Source organism: Saccopteryx leptura, chromosome 2 (genome assembly GCF_036850995.1).
Source record: "Saccopteryx leptura isolate mSacLep1 chromosome 2, mSacLep1_pri_phased_curated, whole genome shotgun sequence".
NCBI lineage: Eukaryota > Metazoa > Chordata > Mammalia > Chiroptera > Emballonuridae > Saccopteryx > Saccopteryx leptura.
Genome location: NC_089504.1, coordinates 25,073,895 through 25,091,550, shown reverse-complemented (window position 1 = coordinate 25,091,550; position 17,656 = coordinate 25,073,895). Strand labels below are relative to the sequence as shown.

At 47.6% G+C, this 17,656-nt stretch overlaps 1 non-coding gene across 1 annotated transcript; it reads right to left on the bottom strand.

Moving 5' to 3' along the window:
* Positions 1-392: 392 nt before the first annotated feature.
* On the bottom strand, positions 393-468 carry TRNAA-UGC (transfer RNA alanine (anticodon UGC)). The gene has a single exon. It is a non-coding gene; the product is annotated as a tRNA-Ala (tRNA).
* Positions 469-17,656: the final 17,188 nt, after the last annotated feature.

The following is a 17,656-nucleotide window of genomic DNA, read 5'->3' as shown; positions in this document are numbered from 1 at the left end:
TCGCGTCCCAGGCCCTGCGGGGCTGGTGCCGGAGTTAAAAGACCAACACTTGGTATTGACCTAGGATGCATCAACTTTTTTTTCTTTTCTTTTCTTTTTTTTTTTTGTATTTTTCTGAAGCTAGAAACCGGGAGAGACAGTCAGACAGACTCCCGCATGCGCCCGACCGGGATCCACCCAGCACACCCACCAGGGGGCGATGCTCTGCCCCTCCGGGGCTTCGCTCTGCCGCAACCAGAGCCACTCTAGCGCCTGGGGCAGAGGCCAAGGAGCCATCCCCAGCGCCTGGGCCATCTTTGCTCCAATGGAGCCTCGGCTGCGGGAGGGGAAGAGAGAGACAGAGAGGAAGGAGAGGGGGAGGGGTGGAGAAGCAAATGGGTGCTTCTCCTGTGTGCCCTGGCCGGGACTCGAACCCGGGACTTCTACACGCAAGGCTGACGCTCTACCACTGAGCCAACCGGCCAGGGCCTGCATCAACTTTTAATGAGAGAGATCAGTAACATATTGCTATCACTTAATGGATATGCTACTATAATTAATGGTAGTGTCTGTCTGCAATAAACAGACACCCCCCCCCCCCCAAAAAAAAAAAAAGCTTGATAGGTTATCAGGGAAAAACAATTTGGTTTTTTGCTTATGCAAAGCCCAGTGTAGGTTAGAAAGCCGTATTCCTTTTTATAGCTGCACCACGTGGGACACACTGTTGCCACGGTAGGATAAACAGAAATGGAGGAGGTACAGTGGCTCTTAACTGCCTCGGCCCAGAAGGAATACACATCACTTCTGCTCACAGTCCGTTGCCTAAAACTGGTCACAGGGTCACCCCCAGGCTAGCTTCAGTGGGAGCTGGAGCATGAAGTAGCTCATGGATACTCAGTGGGCACTGGCTGTGCCCCCCACATGCAATGCAATGGCTCCGGTGAGCAAGTAACTGAACCCAGCATGAGTTAGCATGAACAGAGAGGAAGGTTAGTGTAAGAATTTAAAGGATGTGGGAGGTCTCTCTGAGAATCAAATGGCAGGATTAGAGTCAGGAAATGCAAAGGCATTGGGGTGTGGTCTGGTCTGGACCCTCACTTAGTGAGAAGGAACAGAAGCTTTTACCATCACAGATAATCCAGTGGGTGCGCTCTGTGGGGAGTTAAGGTAGATATTCCCGACGAGGAATGTTTACTCCACATGGGAGATTGGGAGGGACGCAGGAAACACACTCCCATAGAGTTGATGTTGGCCCTGAGATGATCTTTTTACTGTGGCAAAATTGCCCTGAGTTTTAAAGGCTAGCAAGGAGTTAAGTGAAGACAAAGAACAAGGTCACTCCAGGCCTGTGCTCTTGGGTCAGCAGAAAACCAGCGTGGTGTGGAACGAAGGGTTCAGGGAGGCAGAGGGAAGCGTGGGTATGTATGGAATGAAGCCACGTGGGTCAACCCTGACCTGTTTCAAGGGAAGTGGAATTCCCGAAATCGGACCATGGGAAGAAAGCAGCTTGGGGAACCAGGACCAAGTGCGGGAGAGAGAAGGGAGCTGGCAAGCTGGCAGGTGTCACTGGGACGGGTGTAGTTACCTATTGTTGTCTACAGCACCCCTGTGTTCCATGGGGAGGCCTTAGCTTTTAGGTGCTCCCAGACCACAAGCAGCTACTTTGTTCTTTTTTTTTTTTTTTTTTTTTTTTCAGAGGCAGAGATAGACAGGGACAGACAGACAGGAACGGAGAGAGATGAGAAGCATCAATCATCAGTTTCTCGTTGCGCGTTGCGACTTCTTAGTTGTTCATTGATTGCTTTCTCACATGTGCCTTGACAGCGGGCCTTCAGCAGACCGAGTAACCCCCTGCTGGAGCCAGCGACCTTGGGTCTAAGCTGGTGAGCTCTTTGCTCAAGCCAGAGGAGCCCGCGCTCAAGCTGGCGACCTCGGGGTCCGAACCTGGGTCCTTCCGCATCCCAGTCTGATGCTCTATCCACTGCACCACCACCTGGTCAGGCCAAGCAGCTACTTTGAGTGTTTTCTTCCATCCCCCCAGGCCCATGAAACAGCCTCTGGGTCTTAAAATTCTGGACAGATGAGGCCTTGGCTGGTTGGCTTAGTGGTAGAGCGTTGGGCCAGTGTGTGGAAGTCCCGGGTTTGATTCCTGGCCAAGGAACACAGGAGAAGCGCCCATCTGTTCTCATGGAATTACATTTTTTTTTTTTTTGTACTTTTCTGAAGCTGGAAACGGGGAGAGAGAGACAGACAGACTCCCGCATGCGCCCGACCGGGATCCATCTGGCACGCCCACCAGGGGCGACGCTCTGCCCACCAGGGGGCAATGCTCTGCCCCTCCGGGGCGTCGCTCTGTTGCGACCAGAGCCACTCTAGCGCCTGGGGCAGAGGCCAAGGAGCCATCCCCAGCGCCCGGGCCATCTTTGCTCCAATGGAGCCTCGGCTGCGGGAGGGGAAGAGAGAGACAGAGAGGAAGGAGAGGGGGAGTGGTGGAGAAGCAGATGGGCACCTCTCCTGTGTGCCCTGGCCAGGAATCGAACCCGGGACTTCTGCACGCCAGGCTGACGCTCTACCACTGAGCCAACCGGCCAGGGCCTCACGGAATTACATTTTAAAATGTAATTAAAAAGTGGCGTTCGCCCTGGTGGCTCCAGCTGCAATGGAGCAACGCCCCAGATGGGCAGAGCATCACCCCCTGGTGGTGGGAATGCCGGGTGGATCCCAGTCGGGCACATGCGGGAGTCTGTCTGACTGCTTCCCCATTTCTAACTTTGGAAAAATACGAAAAAAAATAAAAATAAAATTCTGGACAGCTGAGTTTCCTTCTCCGACTTGCTTGTCCAAGGGAGACAGGACACATCCTCACACCAGAGGGTGCCCACAGCTCTGTTTTTACAGTGCTTCAACCCTCCCACAAACTGTATGACAAAGGGCAAGAGGTACTATCTTCCCTTGATAATGCTAGACTCATGTGGCTTGTTAAACTTAATTACACTTAAATAAACAATTCTGTCCTTCGGTCACACTAGTCACATTTCAAGTGCTCAGCAGCCCCGTGTGTCTGGTGGCTGCCATATTGGATAGTGGAGTACAGAACATTTCCATCGTCCTCGGGAGTTCTGTTGGACAGAGCTACCTACGAATGTGAACTTCAAGTGTGTGTCTGCCTTGGTCTCTGCGGTAGCACCAGGCCCTGCAACAGTGCCAAGCACATATAGCACGTGTTCAATAAAAGAAGGTGGAATGAGTGAATTACTGAACAAATCTCCATTTACAGAGGAGGAAAGGGAGATTTGGAGAGATGCAACTGCCATGGTCCAGCAGATACATGACAGAGCTGGGACCCCAACCCAGTCCCCCCACCTCCAAGCACTGGCCTTGTTCAGCCCTTCCCCACAGCTGCCTTGGTTTGCACCCAACCTCGGACAAGAGGGAGTGGTCCTCTAATGTCACCTTAGTGACCGCCTGCTAGCTGATTGAAAAGCCACTTTAAAAAATGGCTTATAATTTCCCTCCTAAGATAAAGGGAATAGAAAATGCAAAAAAATAAAGAAAATAGAAAGTTACTCATTCTAACACAGGGGTCAGGAACCTTTTTGGCTGAAAGAGCCATGAACGTCACTTTTTTTTTTTTTTTTTTGTATTTTTCTGAAGTTGGAAACGGGGAGGCAGTCAGCCAGACAGACTCCCGCATGCGCCCGACCAGGATCCACCCGGCATGCCCACCAGGGGGCGATGCTCTGCCCATCTGGGGCATCATTCTGCTGCAATCAGAGCCATTCTAGCACCTGGGGCAGAGGCCATGGAGCCATCCTCAGCGCCCAGGCAAACTTTGCTCCAATGGAGCCTTGGCTGTGGGAGGAGAAGAGAGAGACAGAGAGGAAAGAGAGGGGGAGGGGTGGAGAAGCAGATGGGCATTTCTCCTGTGTGCCTTGGCTGGGAATCAAACCCGGGACTCCCACACGCTAGGCCGACGCTCTACCACTGAGTCAACCGGCCAGGGCGAACACCACTTTTTAATTACATTTTAAAATGTAATTCCGTGAGAGCTATACAACAACCCATGTACATTACGCATTATCCAATAAAAATTTGGTGTTGTCCCGGAGGACAGCTGTGATTGGCTCCAGCCACCCACAATCATGAACATGAGCAGTAGGAAATGAATGGATTGTAATACATGAGAATGTTTTATATTTTCAATGTTATTATTTTTTTTTATTAAAGATTTGTCTGCAAGCCAGATGCAGCATCAAAAGAGCCACATCTGGCTCGTAAGCCATAGGTTCCTGACCCCTGCTCTAACACTAAAACCAGCTCAGTTAACATTTGGGGATGTTTCCTCCCAATGTCTTTCCAATACAGAGGTGTTTGACGTTTTCCACAGGAGCTTATAGGATATTAAAGCTGGTGGCTGGGGATGGAGACTTCCTACCTGCCGGGATGGAGACTTCCTACCTGCCGATGAGGGAAGTCCAGCCACAGGCTCTGTCTTTTCCAGGACATAGAAATGAGTTGTCTGCCTAAAACATGCGATGACTCACAGAGGCTGCCTCATTGCAGAAGAGGACCAAAAAAACCCCCCTCCAACTCTGGGCCACTTGCTGATGTGGGGTCTGAGTTCCTGTCACCTGCATGGATGGGGATTCCAAGTGACGAAATTAATGTAAAAACTTGTCTGGAACTGGTCGATCTTGAGGGACCAGAGGTTCCATGAGACCACGGGACAGGGACACTTCCACAGCCAGGGGTTGCAGGTGTTCACAGAAACCTGATGAAGACGGGCTTGTAAAACAGTCATAAACCCACGTGAGCAATGAAACCACGCGCAGTCAGCAACTGCAACACATAAAAGACTTTGCGCCCTAAGAGCTAAAGAGAATAAAGCAATTTGGAAGAAACCTTAAAACAAGCAGGTTTACCATTTTTGAAGCGCCAAACGAAGGAACAGATGCTTTGAGCCATAAAGGCAGAGAAAAAAGTGTGGCAAAAGAAGCAGGTTCTAAAGTGACTACGTAGAAGTTCTAGGGAGGATATAATTATCGAGATAAAGGGAGCCCATGAATTCAGAGCTGCGAGGAAAGAAGGGAATGGCTTTGTAAAGGATGTTCCTGCCAATAAAAATTGTTAACCTTCCCTAGAAACCAGGCACTGTTTCAGGGATTTCAAATATACTAACTCATTTGAGCTGAAGTAGGTGACACTCCCCACACTGGGGAGGCAGGGACCATTCCGATGAACTTGTGGGTGGCCCATCCCCAAGACAGCCAAGGGATAATAAAGTGTTATCCATTGTTGTGTATGAAATAAAGCAGTTTACATTTATATTCAGGATTATCCCATTGAATCCCCATTTAATAATCTCATTAATTCTCAGAACAATTTCCCAAGGCAAGTGTGATTATCACCTGCATTTGTGGCTAAGGGACTGAGTTTAGAGCCACCGAGAACTTCCCTGATGTTTATAGTCACCGAGCACTGTAGTTGGGATTTAAATCGAGGCATGTTGAATTCACGGTCCAAGCTCCCAACAACAATGCTGAGGAAACAGTGGTTATTCATTTTGGCTTCTTTTATGTGTTACTGATTACTGCCGAGGCGATGTAGTCACTGACTCAAAAGGAATCGAAAAGTCTGGAGTGAAGCATCTGTCTCCCACTTCTGCCCCTCTCCCAGGGGCAACCAGGGTTCAAATCATTAGACTCAATGACTAAAAGTAGAAGTTCTCCTGATCATGTTTCATTGCAGTCATTGGAATCAATGACTAGACACAGGAGTCAGGTTAAAGAATATCAACACTTTTTTTTTTTTTTTTTGATGGAGACAGAGAGTCAGAGAGAGGGGCAGATAGGGACAGACAGGAAAGGAGAGAGATGAGAGGCATCAATTCTTTGTTGTGGCTTCTTAGTTGTTCATTGATTGCTTTCTCATATGTGCCTTGACGGGGGGGGGGGGGGGGGCTACAGCAGAGCGAGTGACCCCTTGCTCAAGCCAGTGACCTTGAGCTCAAGCCAGTGACCTTGGGGTCATGTCTATGATCCCACGCTCAAGCCAGTGACCTTGGAGTTTTGAACCTGGGTCCTCCACGTCCCAGTCCAATGCTCTATCCATTGCACTACCGCCTGGTCAGACAGAATAGCAACATTTTAGAAATTCTGAATCCATACTGTTCCTGTGTGCCTCCGTCCTGGAAGGTTGGAGCTTTCATGTTTGGACATCTTCCTCTCTCTACTCTTTTACAACGTGGAGTTTTGTCTTAGGATACAGGAAATTCAGCGAAAATGGCATCTGTTGCTTTGTTCTTATGATTATATATGTAATCCGTACTATATACTAAGAGCAAAAGTTTAAAAGAACATCCTCTAATCCCCCAGTTTAGGTCTAATCACTATTAAATGGTGTTGGCTTTCTTTCTAGGCTTTTTTCTCCATTCAAATATTTTTCGTAAACTTGTCGTTAAATAGTCTCCAAAAACATGACTTTTATTTTTGCCAAGTTTAAGTTAAAAACGTCATCTCTTATTAGAATTTGTCATATTTGTTACAAGTATTTTTCTTTGTTTCCTGATTGCCTTTTTACTGTGTTCAGGGTGGTCAGAATGTTTATGTGATCAGATCTAGAAGTCTTTTTCTTTTCTCTCCAGTGGCCTTAAAAACTCTTGCCATGGAGATAAGGGTGATAAGGGTGTTCAGTAATGTATTGATAAAAAGGAGGAGTGTTAGGAGAACAGAATCCTACCTGAGATAGGCAATGTAAACAGTATCGGCCTGTACCTGCATTCATTCAACAGGTATTTACTGATTTATTGACATCTACTTATAACTGCCTATGTGTATGTCTGCGGCGGGAGGGGGGTGGGGGGCGGTTAGAGAGATGAACCGTGCATGATTCTCTCTCCCAAAGTGAGATAGGGTGAGCATAACTGGTGACTTTAACACAAGAGAGGCAAGGTATTCCAAGCCATCAGAGGGCCAGAGGAGGAAACATTGTTTCAGTTCAGGAAGGGGTAGGCAAGGATGGCTTCCTGGAGGAGAGGGCATTTGAGCTGGACCTGTGTGTCTGGGAAGGCTTGGGGCAGGTGGATATGAGGACAGGAAAAGGCACAGCTGTGTGAGTTATTGAGGGTAGAAGTGATCACATTCCTGCCTGGAGGGGAGCAAGAAGACCCTGTCAGGGCATTGGGCAAAAAAACAAAAACAAAAACAAAACCCTCATTCTTAGAGTGACTGGCCAATACAGGCTGCCTCCGGCTCACAAAAAAAGAATTGTGTTGAAACAGGTCATCTTCATATGAAGGTTTGGAATTCCAAATTGACATATCCATTTAATCCACCCCACATTTGCAACCTTAACAGTAGAATGCCTTATGATGGTGACTTAAATCAAAGTAGAGACAGATTGAAAGGTTTTCTATCTTTTTTGAAGCCCAGTCCTTGAAGCAATACAGTTTTAATTCGAATAAAATGAGGCATGACCTCGGCATCTTTTGCGACTCCTGAGTCCTCTGGATGCTCTCCAGGCATTTATGCAATGAGGCCAGCGTGTCGAGTGCTTTGGCCAGTGATAGGTTCACTATAGGGTGCAGCAAAGTGCCAGGGCTCTTTAGAGTTTACCCAGAACAACTCTTCCTTTCTCTGAGAGCTGCTCCTGTCTCCCACTCTTGAGTCCAGGGGTCACGTTCTGTGGGGGTGATTCTGTGACTCACTGACCAATCCCTGGGCCACAGTGATTGGTCCAAGTGGTGAGCACTGAACCTGAGTTTGGCTGATCAGAACACTCCCCTGAGCAGTAGAGGGAATGGAGGGAATGCTCTGTGGGTCAAATAAGTTTGTAAATATGATGAATATGTTTGCTCGCATATATATAGTTTGTATTGGGTGTGGGGGACAGGCTGTAAGCAAGCAGGGTCATTATAGCCTAAGGCTTAGTTTTAAGACTAAGCTTTTCTCCACACCCTTGACTATTGCATGATGTGGGGTGGTACACCCTTATGAGGAATCCCATTATGCCTCAGATAAATGACTCTGTATCAGAAACTTCCTTGTTTGTATATTGGATTAAAGGTTTTGATTTCTACACTATAAAATGGGGCAGAGGAGCCCTGCTGTAGCAGGGCAGAGAAAGGCCATGTGGAGGAGAGGAGAAGCAGCCAAGATGGCGGAGTGCTGAAGGAGAAGCCACTTTGTGGAGAGTTTGTGCAGAGAGAAGGAGATGGGGAACAGAGGTGAATAAGGTGAGGTAGAAACCTTTAATTTTGGGAAACTCGGATAAGTCAGTGGCTTTGGGAGCCCTGAATGGAAAGGAAAGTGTTTTCCCACTGTGTGTATTTCTTGCCTGCCGGGTGCAAGCTAGGATTAAAGCTAATGGCCCACCAGTTCTTGGCTCTGTTGTTTCATTACCGTCTGTCTGAATCTAATGTGAACCTGCACGGGCCAGGCGGCTGTGATTGTGGCCATGGCTACTGGCTTTACATGCTCTCTTTTCTTTCTGGTTTTGGAGCTGTGCGAAAGTAATCTATCTACCAGGTTCATTTGAAGACACTTGATATAATGAAGGACAAGAGAAGCAGAAACAAAAGGAGTCCAGAATCCAGTACCTCCATTGAGCTGCCCTACATCTGAAGTTGTCCTTCCATTCTGACAGCACCCCAGTCTCCTGCCCAGGAGTCCCCCTTTTGGGTTTAAGCTAATCTGAGTCAGCTTCCTATCGCTTGCTATCAAAAAGAATCCCGCCTGACACAAGGAGGAATAAGAGACTCTGATTCTTAGCACGGGCAGGCACTGCCGAGGCACTCGGAGGAATCTCTCGCTCACTATCTGCACGCGCAGACCAGGATATCAGACCAGCGGCCTCACCCTCTGAGTGAAACCCCCGCCCGTAAGGAAAAGTTCCAGCGTTGGAATTAGTTCTCGCTCCCTCCCCGTGTGCGGCTTTCCCAGGGCGCTGGGGTGGCCCGGAGGCTTTCGGCCCACACAAAGGCCTCTGACTCTGCCTCTCTGTGGGGTAACATGGGTGCACCTTCCCGGGGCTTTGGAAGGAATCTCTCGCCCACTATCTGCGCGCGCCGACCAGGAGATTGGGGAAAATGGCTGCCCCGCTTCTCTTTCTTTGTCTGGGTTTGGCGCGAGTGTTAGCTTGTATTGCCCGGGTTGCCACAGGAACAGTTTTTCCTCGGCTTGGATCTCCGTGCCACAGCCTGGTTCGGCCGTTTGTGCCGCGGCCTGGATCTATTCACCCCCTTTGCCCGCCTTAGTTTCTATATTCTCAGTTTCCAGTGAAAGCCGCCCTGTTTAGGTTAGTGAGGAAGGCGGAGCATTTCTTACTCCCTATTTCCTTCTGGGTTTGGTTATATATTTAGCCAATTTTTCTCTCGATCATACCTTTGGGTGTATTGCGAAACATCTGGAGGCTCCAAGGATAGGTTTTTCTGTTTCTGGTTGAAGATCTTGTTGAGTTTTGGGAGAGATTTATCGGTATCACTTCCTACCCCGCCATTACTCTGACGTCATCTCTGAGACTCTGATTCTTATATTTAATTTCGTTGCCAAGTTTAATGTTTTTCACTTTTTCAATATATGCACGTTAGTAGCAATATTCTGTCTTTTAACATAGTAACACATGTTCATGACAACAACTCAGACTATACCGATAAGCGCAAAGAAAAGGTTTATCCCTAGAGATACACACGCTTAACATATTGGCATTCCCCACCACTCTGACTTTTTGCCATCATCTACGAATCTATCATTGATCTAGACTCTCCCTTGCTCTCTCCCTCCTTTCTATCTATCTATCTATCTATCTATCTATCTATCTATCTATCTATCTATCATCTATCATGCTAATAACCAACACAGCACTGATGCACCATAAATGGTTTAATTTTCCTCATAATAGCTCAATCTTCACAACAACACTGAAGTAGATATCATTATCCCCAGTTTATAAATGAGAAAACAGCGGCTCAGTAAGTCACAGGAAAGTTAGAGAACCCAGGCTCAGAGAAGATAGGTATCTTACCCAAGGCCTTACAACTGGTACATGGGGAGGAGCTGGTATTTGAACCTAGGCTGTTTAGCTCCATGGTCTATGTTCTTAGCCACCACACTACACTGACTTTTTCTAACATTAGCGTCACACAGTAATACTATTTTGTAACCTGAGTTTCTGACTTACCAAAACATCATGGATTCCGTGTATGGACGTCTACTGCTCTCATGTCAACTTTCAGAGCTGCACAGTAACCTGCAACACAGATGCACTGAACGCCATTGAACCAGACTCAGACTGGCGAGCATTGGGATTGTTCTCAAATGTTCACTATTATAAAAATACCTAGCTGGCCTGACTAGGCAGTGGTGCAGTGAATAGAATGTTGGACTGGGATGCGGAGGACCCAGATTCGAGACCCCGACATCGCCAGTGTGAGTGCAGGCTCATCTGGTTTGAGCAAGGCTCACCAGCTTGAGCCCAAGGTCACTGGCTCAAGCAAGGGGTTACTCAGTCTGCTGTAACCCCCCCCCCCCGCCCCCCTCAACCCGGTCAAGGCACATATGAGAAAGCAATCAATGAACAACTAAGGTGCCGCAACCAAGAATTGATGCTTCTCATCTCTCTTCTTTCTGTCTGTCTGTCCCTGTCCCTGTCTGTCCCTCTTTCTTCTGACTCTCTCTGTCTCTGACAAACACACACACACACACACACACACACACACACACACACACACACACACCTATCTGGACAAGCATATTAAAAAACCATCTTGATATCAAAAACACAAAACCCTTATATTATTCCTGTGGGTCAGATTCCCAGAACTGAAATTACTGGGTGGGTAGGTTTGCAGATGTTATGCCTTCAATGTCTATAACCACCTACCCCTCAGAATAACTTAAAATCTCTCTCATGGAGACTGATGACACACTTTTAGTTTAGTTTGTTTGCAATTTTAAAAATTGAGGTGAATTTCACAACCATAAGTCACCATTTCAAAGTGTGCAATTCAATGGTGTTTAGTATATTCACAATATTGTACAACCATCACCACTCTCTAATTTCTAACACCATTAGAGGGGGATCAGCTCTTCATGCTTTTAGACAATGCCTACCTCAGACAAAAACAGAATTCCTAAGAGTTTTTTGTTATCGAGGACAACCTGGATTTGATACAGGAAACAAGGGACTGCTGAAGGACTGTAACTTGCATATTTATATTAGAATGTATTTTTCTAGGCATCGCCCAGTTGTTTCTGCTTTAAGTTTCTGAGTTTTTGTGGTTAGTTTATAAATAGCATGTCTTTTGCTTAGAAACTTGACTTACTGGCCTTGACTGCTACCAAGCCTGTTCTCACTACACCTCCCGCCTCTGCCAGGCAGGTCTCTCACAACCTGGTCTTGGTGAACTCTAAGAGCGAAGTCCCTCACGGAGCCCCACAGGGCTAGCTCAGAATGACCTCACACTCTGGACAGAGCCCAGATAGAACTCTTGTAGGCAATGCCAGGTGCTTGTGTTGTGTCCTTTCTTGCTGTGTACATGTACATTCTTAAACATTTTATCTCATTTTCTTTTCCTCTTTTTTAAAATTGTTTTACAAGTTATGCTCACTGTTGTCAAATATAATTTAGTCCATAGAGTACGGAAAAAGGAGATGGGATGGTGTCTGAATAGAAAAAGAATTGATATCCAGGATTTGCTATGAGCTGTAACTGATAGTTCTAGCTGACAACCCCTCTTGGGTAGGGTGAGCAGATTTTTAGTAGTATTAGGGATGGTTGTTCAATGTCCAGGCAGCAACACTGTTCTGTATTAGAAGTATGGGAAGGCTATCAGCTAGCAAAAGGAGTGGACTGTTTAGGGACATTTGTTTTGGCCTCTCAGTTTTTAAATTTGGAAACACTTCTACCACATGAAGCAGAGATCACCTCCTACATTTCCCATTACAGATGCTGAAAAGCGACTGTTTGCTTTTCCAGCCTCCCTTGCAGCTAGGCATGGGCACGAGCGAGGCTCTGCTAATGCGGAGTATCTGTCCCAGAGCTCGGAGCTGCCAGGAAGAAGGGAATGTATAGGTTTGTTTTGGTGAAGGTGGTAGCTGCAGGGCCAGCTCTCACCAGTGTCCAGGGCCACAGGGGCCTCAGTGGTGCCAGCTGTTCACATGCAGTGGCAGTGGAGTCTACAGGGCCCAGCTCTGAGATGTGATTTCGACATTGCCACTGACTGCACACATTTGAGGTATCACCATTCTTGCCTGGGGCACTCCCACTGTTTTTGCGGAGCAGGGAAAGATATTTTCTCCCTTTATTCACAATTGTCTTCTTGGCATTAGAGGGATGCAGTTAAAGATTCTGAGGCTTATTTTCAGCTAATGTTCAATCAGAATCTTGGGCTTGCCACAGGGTGGTAAATGAGCAATTCTGGAAGACAAAAGAAACTGTGGCTCTATGCCTCACCTACCCCAGGTAGGTGGCTGTCTGCAGCCAGGAAGAGAACTCTCCCCAGGAACCGAATCTGCCAGCACCTGATCCTGGACTTCCAGCCTCTAGAACTGTGAGGAATAAATTTAGGCCCCCAGTCTATGTCATTCTGTTATTGCAGCATGAGCAGACTAAGACGACTGCACATTCACTCTAGACAGGCTATTTTAAGAACCAGATTTGATTACAGAAACGACTTGAATGGATTATAATGTAAACAAGAATGGCACAGAAGACATTTATTGTAGCTGACTGGGGTACTCAGGATCCAGAAATGTCTCCACCATTTTTAAGAATAAACCTTCAGCTCCGACATAGCTGTATGACATTCCTCAGACTGCTTACACGTGTGTCCCTAATGTTAGACTTCAGACCCCAAGAACAATCTCATCATCTTCCCCATGCCTAGTTTTCCTAGTCTGTGGCACCAACACCCACCCAGCTGCCCACCCTAGAAACTGGCCCCATCCTTGGTTCCTTGGTCTGTACACACATCAATTATCAGTCATGACTTCTTCCTCTTAAATGTCTAGGTGAAGACAACTCACCTCGTCCTCACTGCCACTATTTCTCCCTGGACCTCTGCCACAGGTCTTCTTACCTGGCTCTGGTTTGGTCAGTGATGTTGGGAGCCCTGGGGAGAAATCCTGGAGCCTTTCTTGACTGGAGAGGAATCCAGAGGTTTAGAGCAGGGGTCCCCAAACTTTTTACACAGGGGGCCAGTTCACTGTCCCTCAGACCGTTGGAGGGCCGGACTATAAAAAAAACTATGAACAAATCCCTATGCACACTGCACATATCTTATTTTAAAGTAAAAAAAACAAAATGGGAACAAATAAAATATTTAAAATAAAGAACAAGTAAATTTAAATCAACAAACTGACCAGTATTTCAATGGGAACTATGCTCCTCTCACTGAACACCAATGAAAGAGGTGCCCCTTCCGGAAGTGCAGCGGGGGCTGGATAAATGGCCTCAGGGGGCCGCAGTTTGGGGACCCCTGGTTTAGAGACTAACCAGCAGAGGATACAAGGGTGGCCATAGATGAAGACTGACCTGTAGAATTTGGGGGTGGGGCATGGTTAGGGTCTGGGTTTTCTAGAAGAGATAAAGTTTATGCTATCAGCTACTTATTCAAGTGATTTGTGTATGTAATGGATGGGTGCTGATACCGTCAGGAGTGGTCAGGGTTAGACTTCAAGATGGTAGCCCTGGCTAGATAGTGTGGTTGGTTACAGCATCATCCTGAAGCACAGAGGTCGCTGGTTCGATCCCCAGTCGGGTGTGTGCAGGAATGGGTTGATGTTCCTGTCTCTCTTTTGCTCTCTCCTTTCCTCTTTCTAAAATCAATAAAATTAATATAAAAAAGACTTCAAGATGGTGGATCAGTGTTGCTTAAATGACAAAATTGCATTTATTCCTGTGTGCTGGGTCTTGAGAACCGTATCTCCTCGTAAATCAGCCCCCCAGCAGATCTGAAGTCAAGGAAATCTGCAGGGGAGGCTGAGCGTGCCATAATCATCATTTCCCCTTCAATAATAAGACTCCTCAATGTTGGCTAGGTAGAGTGCCATCCAGAATAAAAGCTGTATTTCTTAAACTCCCTTGCAGCTAGGTGTACCCATTTGCTTAAGTTCTCGCTGTGTGCAAATCTATGCAACTTCTGGGGTTATCCTCAAAGGGAAGGAGCATTCTTTCCCTCACCCATTTCCTCTTTCCAGCTGGAATATGGATGTGTTGGGTGGAGCTAGAGCAGCCATTTTTGGACTATGAGGTGGAAGGTGTATGCTGAGGATCATGGAGCCACCAGATGAAAGGAACATGGGTCCCGATGACCATGCAGCTACTATACCAGCTCTGGAGTCCTGTGTTTATCCGAGAGAGAAGTAAACTTCTAGTTTGCTCCAGCTGCCTTTACTTTGGTTTTTGGATTCAGAACTTGATACCTAAAAGCGAGATGCTGCAAATAACATCATCTAACATGTAGCACTGGCTTAGTGGAATCGGCAGGCCAACAGATGGCAGGAATAGAATTGCCTTTTACATAACGGCCAAACATTTGATGTAATTGTTGTCTGCAGTAACTTGGAGGACAGACCACATGCTGACTGAGGCCACGGCAATAGAAAGAACGGTGGGAGGGTGCAGAAAGTACGGCTGCTGTTCCTTGCCGCTTTCCACCAAGTCCTATAAAAGTGTGATGGATTGGGGCTAGAGCCGGCCCGACTCGGCAGAGGGGAGGGAGGCCCGCTTCGATGAGGGAGGCACTGTTTGTCGCCTGAACTCAGAATTAAGGTTATAAAGCGTCGAAATGCTTCTGTTCAGCTGCTTCTGTTCTCTACACTGCAGCTGTTCGAGCAGTGACCTTGAAGAGGCAGCTTAGCAGGAAACCAGGCTGGGGCAGCAAACCATTCCAACTCCTCGGCCAGAAAATGCAAACCAGGTAGTTCCAAAGAGCACGTGGAGGTGTTGCCTCAGAGAGGAAAAGTGCCCCCAAACACTCCGGGGCAAAGAAAGGAGCAGAGAGGAAACACGGCCGACAAAATGTTAGCCATTGAAACCGGGTCATGTTGCGTAAGGGTTCATTATCATAGTCTAATTTGGTATGTGTTTGAAATACTCTATAATACAAAATTAAAAAATAAAGAACTATATATAAACAAACAAACAGGCAAACGAACAAAAAAGGGTGGTGCCTTCCCACCCTGGCTTCCTTCTCAGGCGGCCTTTGAGAGAGGCGTGAGCAGAGCACGGAGAGCCAGCCTGGGCCAGATCTTCCGCCGCGGCTGCTTGATGAAGTCCTACGGGCAGAGAAACCTCAACCCTGGGGACCCCTTGAAACTGCCCAGAGAGCCAGTGGGCTGCCAAAGCTGTGTTGTCTCCAAGAAGTCCTCCCTCTGCAGGTCCCACCTCGGGAGGTCAGTGGGCAGGGAGTTCCTCCCAGAGAGCCGGAGTGGCTGCCAGGCGGCTCTCCGAGGGACTCGCGGGCCAGCCAGGTGTCCTCTCTCTTCCTGTGCGGTGCTTTTGGTAGCCACAGGGAGCACTGTGTCCCGTTCTCCCCTTAGGAGTTTTCAATAGCCGTTTGCCTGTTGCTACTTCACTACTGTGTAAGTGTCACGTTGGCAGGAGATAACTTGGGTTTATAGGCCACTAGACCACCAGAAGCCACCGAGAGCTGATGGAGACCACAGATCACCCAAAGGTGATTTTATCTTTAGTTTCACAGCCTACCTGGGTGGGGTTTGGGTTTTCTTACCTTGGGGAGAGGAGTGGGCTCTATGTGAGTCAAGAAAGGCGACCAAAGGGTTGAATTATGGCAGGACCATTACTTGCCCCTCAAATGCATTCTTTCCTTGTTTCTCAGAAACAGAACTCCTTTCAGACAGGCTTCGTGGGATAAAACCCCCCTTTCCCAGGCTCCCTCGCGGTAGGTACGGCCCTGTGACTGAGTTTGGATCAACGGGGTGTACCACATCCAGATGACGCCGAGTCAAGGGCTCTTGCTTTTTCCTCCCACTGCCCTCCGTCCCGCTGGCTGTAACGAGGACCTGGCTGTAGCCGCCATCATGGACCTCAGTGTAGAAACTGCATTCTGGGATGGCAGAGTGACACGTCGGATGGAACCTAGGACCTGGGGGTCCTGGAGTCACCCTGAGAGTCCAGCCAGAGGAAGGGTAAAGAACCTTCTCCTTTATGTAAGCTATTGCTGTCTTGAGAGCTAACCCTAATTCTGGTCTAGAATTTGCCACACAAGGTTGAGGCAGAGACAGGCGCTGTGCACAGCCATGCTCCTGACCAGATGGCAGGTGGAGATGCATGGAGAGCACTCTCCTCCAACACTTAGCATTTGCTGAAAAGAAAGCAAACAAAATAAGAAAACACTTCCAGAAACCAGGACAACGATTAGAATAAGAATGTCAACACACAATGCTAGCGTTGCATAGCTTGAATGTTTTTATATCCATCAAATTGTTTTCAGCAGAGTCCCTGGCAGAACAGGTTTGAATGAAAAACATTCCACATTTACAGAAAAAATATTGCAGATTAATTAAGACACTTTTTGAAATGACACAACACAGATCCTCTGTTGCTCCAGACAGGACGTGAGCTGTAAAGATGGCAGACAGTTACCGGCCGTCAGAATCTCATGTATGTGGTTCCTCAGGCTGAGGTGAGATTGTTTGCCATCTTTATTATAGAGTCTGCTCTTGGTTTAGGATGGCAAGAATCAGAGAGGTGGCAAGCCTCTGTATTCAACAGCACCAAAGTTTCAGAGACAAACTCTTGGGGACAAGTTACAGAAATGAGAGACATCTTTCTCCAGAAGCTACACAGCTTGAATTTAGGATTAATCTCAAGTCTCTGGAATAGACTCCTAGAATGGTAAACGTTGAAAGAACCAAAAAACTCATCTGGTCCGGCCCAGCCATCCCCTCTTCCTTATGAGGAAACAGGCTGAGGGCCACCCGTCTTGCCTAAGTCTGGGTCTACACCCAAGGCCTGCCTCCTAAGTACGATCTTTCCCCACTGATGCTGCCCCTGTCGCCTCCGCAGGATGAGGAGGGCTGCCGCCTGCACTCTAATGATAACGTCTCAGCAACGAAAAGATGTCCGCGTGGCAGCAATACCTTCTACACTCGTCTAAAAGCGCATCTAGGTGTAAATTACTGTGGTAGGGATTAAAGACCAGCGCAAGTGTGTGATCCATACTCCCCCCACGGCCCCATTCCACCCCCAACCAAATCGAGTTAAAAAAAATTTTTTTCTGGAAAGTCAAAACACCAAGTACAGGTTCTTTTATTTATTTATTTATTTATTTATTTATTTATTTATTTATTTATAGAGAGGAGAGAGAGAGAGACAGAGAGGGAGAGAGAGGAGAGAGAGAGAGAGAGAGAGAGAGAGAGAGAGAGAGAGAGAGAGGGGGGAGGAGCTGGAGGCATCAACTCCCATATGTGCCTTTACCAGGCAAGCCCAGGGTTTTGAACTGGCGACCTCAGCATTTCCAGGTCGACGCTTTATCCACTGCGCCACCACAGGTCAGGCACCAAGTACAGGTTCTAATGGGTGACACCAGGAGGGATCTCCCATTGTGATGAAGTCAGCACAGAGACGCCTCTGCGTCAGACCTTCCGGGGAGTGCCAGAACGTGGGATGTGAGTGTCTTCTCCATTCACAGCCAGCCACGTTTCCCAGGCAAAAC